Source organism: Pelodiscus sinensis, chromosome 2 (genome assembly GCF_049634645.1).
Source record: "Pelodiscus sinensis isolate JC-2024 chromosome 2, ASM4963464v1, whole genome shotgun sequence".
Lineage (NCBI taxonomy): Eukaryota > Metazoa > Chordata > Testudines > Trionychidae > Pelodiscus > Pelodiscus sinensis.
Genome location: NC_134712.1, coordinates 141,506,170 through 141,519,271, shown reverse-complemented (window position 1 = coordinate 141,519,271; position 13,102 = coordinate 141,506,170). Strand labels below are relative to the sequence as shown.

At 38.3% G+C, this 13,102-nt stretch overlaps 1 long non-coding RNA gene across 1 annotated transcript in view; it reads left to right on the top strand.

Annotated features, from left to right (window-relative positions):
* The first annotated feature begins 10,613 nt into the window (after positions 1-10,613).
* LOC142826786 (uncharacterized) overlaps positions 10,614-13,102 on the top strand; it is a 30,251-nt gene continuing 27,762 nt past the window's right edge. The window contains exon 1 of the long non-coding RNA XR_012901024.1: positions 10,614-10,702. This is a non-coding gene — a long non-coding RNA (uncharacterized LOC142826786). The remainder of the gene's footprint in view (positions 10,703-13,102) is intronic.

Sequence of the window (13,102 nt, the reverse complement as noted above, 5' to 3'; positions counted from 1 at the left end):
TCTGGGAGACTTTATCTGATGGGTCCTGCCATGCGGTAGAGGGGAAGCAAATTTATTAGAATGAACAATGCAAATTCTGAGTCATCTCATCCAGTTATGCGCCAAAGCAATATCCATGTCAAGGTGAATGTGACAATGAAAGCAAAATATTTGCATTTTGTGGAGCAGGTTGAAGGGGAAATCAGAGCGGGAAGATGACAGGCCTAATTATTTTGGCTCATACAGGCTAGGACAGCTGTTTCTGGTGTCCTGAACAAGGCTGTCACACAGGTAACTAAATAGGTCTGCATATAAGTCTGTATCCAACACTGTACTGAGATGTCTACCACTAATGACCAACGCTAATGTTACTGCCATCCCTGAAAAACAGTAAATGTGTCACAGTGCACCTTCTGCATGGCAGTCAACATTTCGCTACATAATTACTTGTTAGTGAATTAATTCCTATCTGTCAGTATCTATGCCAGTGTCATTTTTAGACCATTACAAAATTATGCCATCACTATAGCAACTGCAAGCACAGTTAAAAGGCAAAACAGTTCAGATACTCTAGAAAAGTGCCTAGTTAGGCAGAAGACTAATAATGTAAAATTCAAATTGTGATGTTGCTGTCTGCCATCCTAATTTTCTTTATCTTGATTATGCGTTTGATCAATGATCATTAAACAATAATTTAAGGTTTCCAATTTCAGTTCATGATTAATATTTAATATAATTAAAACCTCAGCCCACAAGAGCATCTTTCTTATAAACACACACACACAGTGCTGTCATTGCAATTAATTAGGAGCTAAAAAGTGACGTGCTCAAAAATGAATCCTAATATCAGAGTTTATATGCAAATCAGAATAACTGATAGCATCAGGATGTTCTTTTTTCCCTGCTTCCTTTGTGACTTATAAACAATGCCAATCTGAAAATTCCGTATCCTGACTCATTTCTTTTTTCTTTCCTTATTTCTTCTGAACACTCGATTTATCTCAAGGTAATTTCATACTAATCGTGCCATTTTTGTCGCCATTGCCATCTTTTTTGCTACTTCAAGATGCCATCTTTCTCAAGTGAGATGCTTGAATGTTCTGAATAGACTGTGTATATTGAACAAATTGAACTCATATAGATAATTGAAATTTGTAATGAAATGCGATTTTTAAAACTTTGCTTTAAATGAGTAGGTATAGAGAATTAACCAAATTTTGAAAATTCGTATGTAGATAAGTCCTTCCCCATTGATTTTCTTTTTTAATTATTTAAAATGTTACTAGAAAGAAGATTAACAATTTCTGTGCACTGACTCCATAAATTGATCATGCTGATCTGTATAAAATAGTCACTTTTATTAAGTGTTAATGTTACAGCAGTAAATTTCAATTGATGTATGACAGTCACAACACGTAGGCTACCCTGACTGAATGAAAAAAGAATGTACAGAAACTACATGAAATCAAAGAATCAATAGAAGGACCAATGTAAAGTCATGTGTTTTGTTTGTTTGTTTTATTTTACACAGTATACTCTAATCACATTATTGCAGGACTGTAATCTATTTTCCCTAGATTAACTACAGTTATCCTTTTGGCTAAAGCATTTGCAACAGCTATTTTACTTTGTAAAACATCATTTTAAAAAATATTTATTGCTTTCCCTTAAGTGTGTATGCAGAACTGACATTTAAAAAATATTCTGTGTTCTGTCTAAATGTGGATATCATTCTCATCACTGTGGAACCCAAGCTCCACTTTTAGACAGGAAGATCAAATCATATCTGATTTTGATCACATAACCCTTATAGTCAAAGGTTCTCCTAGGCAAGCGAAAACCAAAATGACAATAATGCAGATGTATAGATCGTTAATGTTCTGAGTTTAAAGTCACTCAATAGATAAAGGCTACCACTTTGGGGAAACAGAAACATATATTTCTAGTGTAAGAGACATCGCTGCTGTCTCTTCTGTTGCTGATGTATTTTTTATTTCAGTTTCACTAAGATCTATACAATAGCCTGGCATCCTTACTTATCATTCATATACATTTCACATCAACCACTACCACTATGAGTGTTGACAGCTGTTGCAAAATGGTGGCTATCTAACTGTTATATTATTCTGAATGACATGCAGCTGCCATTAAAGTAGTGTGAAGATTTAATGTATGTACTCCTTAACAAGATTAAAAGAGTTGGGTTCTTGGTTAACCCTGACCACTAAATGGGTAGAAATCAATAGTTTCTCACTGATCCTACAGTGAAGTATCTCCATTATTGACCTCTTCATTAGCATGAACTAATACAAGTGCAAGAAATAAGTAGAACAATTATTTTATTTTTTTGAATGACTACCTGCCTGTGATTCCTTAGAGATTTTATGCTCTTACCTCGGTGTATTTATTTATCTACTCAAATTCTTTTATAAATTCCCAGATCTCAAAGAGAACTTTTTTCCTAATAATGTACTGTGTTTGAGCATCATGATCAATTAATATATATTTAAATCAGGAAGGGCTCAACACAAAAGCCCTTTGTAACTGACAAATAATTTCTGACCAATGAAAAAAGTTTTTCAGCATAAAATTTTTTCTTAGAAACAGTTTTTAGACAAGCAAATAAAGAATTATCTTGATAGAGATGATATACAAATTTGATACAAGGAACAAATGAGAAAGTTTCTGTCTAATGATCCCAGTCAATCTAATTAATGTATTCTGCTACATTACATTTTAAGAAGTGACCATTGTGTAATACACTTTGAAATATGCACAAGCTAATGGGATAAGATACAAAAATTATTATGCTGACAGTAAATCATATTACATTCCTAATAAGCATTAACTAGATAACTAGGTCAAAGCAGTATTATCTTAATTGATTTTTCAAAAGAAACCTGACAGAAAAATGTCAATGCTCGAATATTTCTTCATGCATCATTAAAACAAGATTGGCTTTTAACAAAAGAAGAATCCTTCACAGAATTGATTCTTGCTTCGGGCTGCCTGCAAGTAAGTGTATTACATAAAAATCTATACAGGATATTAAAACAACACCGCTCTGCAAGACAGTTACAATTAAAAGCTGACACCCCCTCCCCATGTGTCTACTACAGTGGCTTGCCAGCAATAGTATTTAAAGTCTTCAGAGCCAGCATAACCAGTATATGAAAATCATTGAGGGAAAAATGAGATGATTATCTGGGTTTTTAATTAGATCAGTACATTAATAACTTATCTCTTTCATAATTACATAGGAAGTACATAAACATGCAAGAATACAGAAAAAAGACATTACTATTACCTTGGAGCTATAATCATAAACACAAGCTCTACATGTAACATTGTGAAAATTGAAATGCACACAACAGACATCTTCTCAACATCAGAAATCACCAGGAGTGGCTGTGAGGTAAACTGCAACAGTCACATGGAATAATGAAGCATATAGGGTATGTTACAACTTTGTTTAGGTTCACAAAACATACAAAATAGTTTATTGTGGGTGCACAGGTGGATTAACCAAAAAAAGATTGGCTGATTGAGCTAAATACAAGTAGCATATAAACCAAAAAGGGATCAATTGAAATACATTTGTGGTTTAGTAGTATATAAGGCTTTTACTTTATCTTCTGAAATAGGGATATAGTTTACTCAGTTTATGTATCTTATAACATTATAAACAGAAAATGGACATAAATCTTGTATCTTAGGACTTTTTGAATCTTTTATGCATATCCATATGAGAATTTGCCAAATACAGTACCTAAAGTGACCACCAGCTATATAATACAAGGTAACCTCGGATTACAGTTTTCATATTGGGGTGCCTAAAACTGCACTTGTAAATAATTTTTTTCACATATAAATAAAGTGTGCCTAATTTTCAAAGCATCTTCTACTATCTTCCGAGGTATTTGTGATTTCTAAAAATCAGGTCAATTAGGTGTCCAAATACAGTAGTAGAAGATTAAATGTGGGTGCTTAAGTTTAAAATATGTTGGGCTCCGTTGTTTGGCAATTCAAATGTTTGTGCTTGCAGTCTGGTTTTCCTCTCACTCACATCTGTGTAAATCAGAGGTAACTTAAATACCAAAGTGCACTGTTGCACTGGTGTAAAACTGATGTTAAAGAAGAATCGAGTCCTTTTGAGGTTATTTTGTTAGAATAAATCTAATAGGTCAATTTATTCTCTTTGCCTGTAGATGTTGTGATGCCTACTACTATAACAGGGTTTGAAAAAGAATTAGATAAGTTCATGAAGGGATGAACCCTCAATGGCTATTAGCGAGGGTGGGCAGGAATCCAACACTGTGTTCTGTGTGTCCCTCACCTTTGTTTGCCAGAAGCTGGGAATGGGCAACAGATGGAATACCTAATGATTACTGTTATGTCCATTCCTTCTGAAGCATTGACCACTGTTGGAAGACAGCACACTAAGCTAGAAGGACCTTTGCTCTGACCCAGTATGGTGTTTCTTATGTTCTTAACCCCAATTGTGGAAGACAAAACTTAGAGGGAGAGAAACCTGACAATTGTTTTGGTTTCTTTGTGTACATTTTTCCACATTGTCTTGTTTGCATATAGTTTGATCCCCACCAACATGCACAGAAATTACCACAGGACCACTCAACATATCTGGGAGAGTAGGGATACTGTGGAGGTGGCTGAACTCATATTCTGTTTGGAAAGGATGAGGATGCAGATGATCCCCTCAATGTGTAGATATCAGGTAGTTAATCTGATGGTAGGATCTGAAAATCATTAAGCTATAGGCAGTGGCTTTCCATTATAACTGCATTCTTCTGACTTTTAACAACAGGATTCCAAAAGCATTCGAATCACATCTGATCAAATTTATATTATACAAATGTAATATTGCAGTCCATCAATTCTTCAAAGAAGGGAGTCCAAGGACATATATTAATATATTTTAATATAAAGACATGTGGGAATGTTGAGTCGAAATTGATCTCTGTGTATTGGGGTAACCACAAATGCACAGTTACTGAGAGAGTGAACTTTTGGTTGATATAAAAATGTTTTAGTTTTTTTTAAGAGAGAAAAAAATGCAACAAAATCACAGAAATACCATCTTTCATGTTATCCTCTGCCCTATCTTTTGCTGTTGCTTAGCCAAACTACCCATCTCTCTCTATATATATAAAAAATATTCCTGTCGGATGACAGAGTGACTTCATCATGTTACCCTATGTCCACAGAAGCCAAGTCCCACCCATTCCCAGCCTGGCCCTCCCCAGGGCCTATGTGGAGAGCTGTGGCCACCTGCGGCCACGGCCCTCCCCTCCCTTTCCCAGCAGCCACAGGGAGAGCTATAGCTGTCATGGCCTCAGCCTAGCCCTCCTCAGTGGTGGTGGGAGAGAGACTGGGGCTGGTGCAGCGATGACCCCAGCATGGTCTAGGCCTACCACCTCAGTAACTGGGAAGGAGGGAAGGGATGGGGGGCCCAAGAGCTGGGGCTGGCTGGAAAGGGGGGCCAAGAGCCAGGGCTGGGGTGGTTTCAGATCCACCCCAGCAGCTGGGGGGGGAGGGGAGAAGAGCTGGGGCTGGGGAGTCCTCACCCCTGAGCTCTTCCTGGCTGAGAGGGGGGTTGTCAAGCGTAGCAAGCAGGGAGCGCAGCACCCTAGTAATTACTCTCTTGTTCTTTCCTTATATGTTAATCTCTGCAACTCCTTGATCAAAAATATTTCTGTTCTCATAACTCCTTCCAATGTATTGGTTTTCTTCTGGTAATCTATGACCCTTAACTGCAGTAATCCAGGTACGGCCATAGCAGACCTTGAGAGGGAGAGAGACATGGTGACTACTTTGTCTCAGCTTCAATACCAGTCACCAAAAGTTGAATTGGCCATTATCACTCAGTCTACTCTTTTTCAGCAATACTGATACCCAGGTTTTTCTCTTCCATGCCTGACAAATGGAAGGATTTATTTAAATTGCCAATATCTCTTAATAGGCTCCAAATTAACTGTAGCAGATCAGGGGAAAAAAACAACTTGAATGTCATTGCGGACAGCTGTGCAACAGTGGTCAAGAAAGCAAACAAAATGTTACACAGCCAAAGGAAGAGGCTTGGTAATAGTGAAAACATTATAATGCCATGTTACTCAATACTGTGTTCAAGTCGAGTTACCATATTTCCAAAATGATGGAGATGAAAATACATGGAGTTCAGAGATGGGCAAGAAGAGGACAACTTTCATATGGAGACAGAATATTAATTGAGACTGTAAACTCTACAGAGCAAGGATTTTCTATCTGTGTATAGCACTTAGAAAAATGAAGCCTTTGGATGTCATCACATTTTAATCATTATTACTGAAAATAATGTCTAAGAAAGGATTTGATAAAGATATACAAACTAATGTATTGGGTGAAACCCTGTAATAGCCAACCTTTATTCAAGATAAATGTAAGAGGAGTTAAATTCTTTTTAGAGTAAGATATCTAAAACACCATCCAAAAGGCAGGCCAGATGTGAGGCCAACCAAAAATTGAGCTATATTGCATGAAGAGGCATCACTGGCTACTGTTTAGGCAGAGGTGGGGAGAAGAGAAGGGATACCCACATTCTCAGAAAGGAGGAGATGAGGAAGGAGAGAAGATGCAATCAGAAACATCACAGAGGAAGAGCAAAAAGAAAGACAGAAGCCAAGGACAGCCAGAGAAGCACTTGTTGCAAGACTCTGAGCGAAGGCTAAAAAAGAGAGCTCTTAGGGTACATTTACAAAGCAGGGCTAAAGTCGAATTAAGCTAAAGTCGACTTCAGCTATGTCAATTGAGTAGCTTAAGTTAAAATACCTTAATTAGACTTTTGGTGCTGTTTACGCAGCAGGAAGTCGAAGGAAGAACACACTTCTTTCCACTTCCCTGACTCCTCATGAAATGGGGGTTCTCATGAGTCAGAGTAAGAAGTCCTCCAACTCAACATTATTTCAAAATAAAAGCTTGTAGTGTAGACACACACTATGTTATTTTGGAATAACTTTAGTTATTCCGAAATAACGCTGCTGTGTAAATGTGCCCTTAGGGTGCCATGATAGCTGGAAAAAGAGGGTTAGAGCACTGCGCAAGGACACTGCCCTCTGTTACTGGATTTCTTCTGTGTGCATGAAAACAGTATTTGTCTATACAAAGAATTATACCAAAGAAAAACCTGATTCCATCATTAGTTTTTCCTCCTGACACACACTGTGAGACCCTGAAAATTATCTAACAATTCAGGTCAAAAGTTTATAAAGTTTTGGAACTCCTTTTTGCGCTTTTCTAATGGAAGATGTTTAATTAAATTATAAAGCACATAATACACAATTAGCCTATAGACATGAGTGGTAGTTAAGACATTGCCTTCCCAAAATGCTTACACTCCACAACCACCAGGGAAGGTTGGGGACATAGCACAGCAGCCCACTTCCTGGCCATTGGGGAGGGCTGGGTCCGCGGTGCATGAAGAAGGACATGGGTGAATAGTAGCACCAAACGTCCACTGGCAGGTGGTCTTGGGATGGCCCCCACATGTAAGAGGTAGAGTAAGGCCTTGGGCCAACTCTGCAAGGGTGGGAGGCAGGGGCCTAGTACTGGAAGAGATGGGGGTTGCAGGCTGGAAGAGATGTGGGCAGGAGGCCAGGAGGTCTGGGGAGGGGCTCGTGTGTGATGAGGGGATGACTAGGACTGGTATGGTAACCCATTTTTCTTTAGGAAAATATAGTCATCCTATTTAACTTGAAGTCTTTGAGATTTGAAGACTTCAGTAACTCAGCCAGAGGTTAGAAGCTTATTGCAGGAGTGGGTGGGTGAGGTTCTGTGGCCTGAACAGGAAATATAACTAGAAAAAATCAAGATGGTAATTTCTGACCTTAAATTCTGTGATGCACAGTAACAAATGCTGTAGTGTAGACATACCTGCCCTCCCTCCCTCCATACAGCTCCTGGAAATGGTCAGCGCACCCCTGTGGCCCCAGAGGAGAGGAAGCAGGGGGATCCATGCACCTCCCATCCACAGGTGCTAACCCCACTGCTCCTGGCCAATAAGAGCTGTGGAATCAGAGCTTGGGGCAGGAGTAGCATGTGGGAACCCCCTGCATATCGCTCTGCCTAGGGACAGCAGAGACATGCCAATCACTTCTGGGAATGATGCGGGGCCAGGAAAGGCAGGGAATCTGCCTTAGCCCACTGCTTAACTGTGCTTTTAGCATTTAACATCCTCTGGATGGGTTTCAGTAACCTCCAGGAGAGTAAGCCTGATTTTGTGAGACTCCTTGTGAAAAAAGGAGAGCTGTGAAGCCTAATTGCCATCTGGGCAAGATATCAGCATGCTTATGACCAAGTCCAACATGCCTACCATGCTTATGGCCAGGCCTATGTGTGATTGTGAAATCATAGCACTGTACTTTCTTCAACCATTTGGTAAACTGTTGCTCAAGATTTCAGAATCCAAAGACTGATAGAAGTGTCTGTCTTGAACAAAAACTTCCACCAATATTATACTGATTGAATTGTTCAACATTGCATTGATTTCACCTTTTGGTTGGTACAGTAATTTCTATCAGGATACCTAAGATTTTGACTATAATAAACTACCACTCTTTCAAGTCCCTTGTGATGTTGTGTTGATACTACCCCACAATCATGAGCATTATTAACATCAGTGTCCAACATTATAAGGTTTTGAAACATAGAGATCAAGACAGGACCAGTCTCTGGAAATGCTATATCACATTCTTCCAAGCACTGACATGATCACTTATGGAACATTTTTTAAATATTGCCAAACCAACCAATAAACGGCATGCAGCAAAAGCAGAGCCCTGTAAAACGCTGTATACCCATGTGTGTCTGGGGAGTTGTCCAGCTCTGTGCAGACTAAATTTTGTTTTTCTCTGTGGAAATACCCTCCTTACTAGCTGTGTGCTCAAAGTAGATGACTTCTTTTTGAAAGAACTCACATTTCTTTTGGTTCAGTTTCTAATTAGCCTTCTTCAGCTTATCACAGCATGTTTTAGTTCCTGCTCACATGTTTTAACAAGCACCGGGATATCATCTAGCTATCAGGCAGGCTGAAAGGGGCATGCCATCTTCTCCATTAGTTTCTGGTGCATTTCTCAAGTCAAAAACATGTCCAACTGTGAATACCCTCTTGTAAAATCCAGTGTAAAAAACCTGATTGAACCTGCCATAGCATCCACAGAGTCATCAGTTTGAAGTACTGGATAAGCCCTGATAACTTCATGTAATTTATTGTAATTTGCACATAATTTGGTGCTGCCATCCTTTTCCTTAAGTAGAACTATGATGAGACCCAAGGGCGGGGTAAAGGCTCAATTATACCTGCCTCTCCTCTTTGCTACAGGTAACCAGTGAAGTAGCTGTTTAGCAGGGCAGTTTGCCCATTACCAGTATTGTGCTGGACCACTGCAGTGCAACATATGCCTTTGTTGGGTTAGGAGAAATAACTCCCGATGCCAATTCCTGAAGTCTTTTAGACCATCCTACTCATTTGAGTGTCCAGTACTGGAACGACGAGTCTAGTAAAAGCTCTGGAAATCCATTTTCTCTTCTTTATTCCATGTACTTTTCCTTTGTGGCAGTATTTACCAGTTCTGCCAGTTCACATTTTGAAACTCAGGTTTAATTTTTTTTAACTATTTACTGTTTGTCAGAAAGAGGTTGCAAATAAATAGGTGTTACTTATTTTTTCGGAGCTTTAGCAACTGTCTTGAGACCCCGGGTTTCAAGACAGGTTTCAGCCACTCCTCTACTTTCCCCTACTGTTTGGTGGCAGGACAAGTCATTCACTGAAAACTAACTGCTTAGTTTTGTAATCATTTAGATGGAATATTTGGGTCAAAGGTGTTCACGTAACCCAGGCTATGTCTACATGTCACAATTAGTTTGGAATAAACTATTTCAGAAGAAATACTCCAAAATAGCTTATTTTGAAATAGCACGTCCACACTACAGAGAAGCTTGGAAATTAATATGAGGCAGACTCCCCTAATGTGATTTAGAGCCCCAGGAAGCACTGATGAATAGTTACTTTGAATGGCCTGCAGGAGGAGCTATTTCAAAATAGCAGCAGTAGAGTGTCCACACCACTGCTATTCCGAAAGAGCTATTTTGGAAGAGGCGTTATTCCTCATGGAATGAGATTTACAAATGACAAAATAAGCCGCCCACTAATTCAAAATTATTTTGAAATAATGGGCTAGCTATGTAGACGCTCACATAGTTATTTTGGAATAACGGACGTCATTCCGAAATAACACTGCTGTATAGACATAGCTCCAGTCACTATCCAACAATAAACAGTATTTTAAAATGTTTAGTGTTTGGCATACAGAGCCCTCAAGTTGTTTGGCATGAGCAAACACCCTATTAAAATCCTTTTAACTTTTTATTAAAGAAGGTTATTACAGAAAAGAAAAAAACTGTTCTGAAAAGTAAAGTATTAAGTATTAAGTTAGGCTTTTAATTTAACAACATCCCTCTTCCCTTTCCCTATATCTGTAGATTATTTTAGGTGGGAAACCCCTTGTTTGACAGTCTTATAAAAAAGTTAGTCGAGGACCTGGAAATGTTGCTGTTATTAACATCTGTTTCTTTTTCATTTCAGGGTGTAGGATTCAGCTGATGCTGGGGACAGAGGCAACATCATCTGGCTCCCTAACTTTGCCCTAGTCTGGCCAGGACATCTCTCAGGGTAAGCATGACAAAGGTCTGAGGTCCCAGGAAATGGGGCAGTGGCCGCCACGATGGTGAAGCCCATTGCAGTAGCCTATGTTTGTTCTTCCCTATTTTCTTCTTTTTCCTCAATGCCTCTTTCATTTAGAATCCAGAAAGGGTCTGGTGAGTAACTTCAGCATAATCTTTGAATTGTATCAGTATTGCCTTTTTTTTTTACACTAAATTAGTCTATCAGGTTCTTTTGCATCTGTTTATAACATTCATTACTGAAAGCAATGTGACTTAGTTTCTATTAAGATGTATCCTGAGACATTATTGCAACATTTTATGAACTTTTCTATACTTTTTACAAATGAGTTTCCATTTGGCTAAATAGGCCTAATTGTCACAACATTATAATGAATTTGTCTCATCTGGGTCGTATCTTTAAAAGGAATTTCCTCAGGCTGAATTTATGAGCCATCTTTCCTGGCATTGATTACCTAGTTATTAGCCATAAAGAAATCCTAGCCAATTACTAGCTCATCCGCTATTTCAGCCAGCCAGACTTCTTGCCAAAATTCCAGCAGTCTAATCTTCAAATCCAGTCTTCCCAATTTTTTGGACAGATACCCTTTCCCTAGACACTACCTGGATTTTAGACCAGCTAGGTGGTTCAGTTTTGGATCCCCTTTTCCCTAGACTTTTTAGTATGTATCACTGTCTGGTCTAATAACTAGTATGTTTTAACTGGTGGAAATTATTTCTATGTATCTCCAAAATTATAGTATGCATTCAGTAGCCAAACAAACAAATGTGAAAGTAAGTGGGTGCTCAGTGGTACACAGTTCCATCAAGAGCTGGCTGAGCTGCAGCAAAAGCTAGCAGGACGCTCTTTAAAGAGGTGGCAGGGACCCACGTTGCAATTGGACAGTACCTGTAAGAAATTTTAAGTTATTTTCACTGCTGTAAACTACTAGGAGTCCTGTGGCACTTTAAAGACTAACCCATTTATTTGGCTGAGAGGGGTAGCCGTATAAGTCTGTAACTAAAAAAACAACAACAACAAAAACAATGGTCCTGTAGCACCTTAGGGATCATCTACACTGCAGGGCTTAACTTGAAATAAGCTACTCAGTTGAGCTTATCTTACTTTGTGTATCTTTTGTGTACCTTACTTTGAAATAGTTTATTTCGAAATAGGGAGCATTTACACAGCACTTATTTCGAAGTAGAGCACTCTTCCTTCGACTTCCTTTATTCCTCGTGCAATGAGAGTTACAGGAGTTGGAGTAAGAAGTCCTCCAACTTGACAGTAATTTGACACTATTTTGAAATAACTGCCTGTTGTGTAGACACGGACTAAGTTATTTTGGAATAGCACTAGTTATTTTGAAATAGTGTTGCAGTGTAGACGTACCCTTAGAGACTAACAAAAATATGTAAATAGTATCATAAGCTTTCATGATGTGAGTTCCAGCCCATGAAAGTTTATGCCCAAATACATTTGTTAATCTTTAAGGTGCCATGATACTCCTTGTTTTTGCTGAAACAGAACACGGCTGCCCCTCTAAAATTTAAATATATAACTACCCTTCTTTTTCTTTTCACAGACAATTTTGTTACAGTAACAAACTCAACTAAATTGTTTCCTTTAACTTTTCCCTTATTGAAAATTTTATTATTTTTACAAACCAAATGTATCTAATTTTGTTTTAATGGTTTAATATGATCATGAACCAGATTAGAACCCCTTCTTGTATCAGGCAACTAGAAATTAGAGAGTGCTATACAGGGACATGTTCACTATGCACTGGTCAAAATTGTTTAATAGATAATTTTCCTAACCTAAAAATGGAATGGAATGAAATACTTTAGAGGTTAATGTTGCTTGATTACATTTTTTTAAATTTTATGATGGGTAATTCTAACACAATATGTACATTATTATTTAATTTGGAATTGAAATTTTTATTGCCATATTTGAAAACCAAGTAAGTTTCAAATGATTGTTCACCACTTTCCTTCCCTCTTTTTCCTGATTTTTTTCCTAAGTGCAATAAAATGAATAATGTCTAGAATTTTTTGCATGTTTTTGTGAAACTCTTTGCCAGTGGAGATTGTGACAGCCAAGAGTACAACAGGATTCAAAAAAGAACTAGATACATTCATGACAGCCATTAATAAACCTTCTATTACCCAGGATGGGCTGGGATGATGTCCCTACCCTTTATTTGCCAGAAGCTGTGAATGGGCAACAGGAAATTGATCATTTGGGGATTACTTGTTTTGTTCATTCCCTGTGGGTCACCTGGGATTGCCCACTGTCAGAAAACAGGATACTAGTCATGATGGACTTTCGGTCTGGCTCATTACGACCGTTCTGATGATTTTATATTCTTATTCTTTCCTCTTGTGTTTTTCATTCCTGCTATAG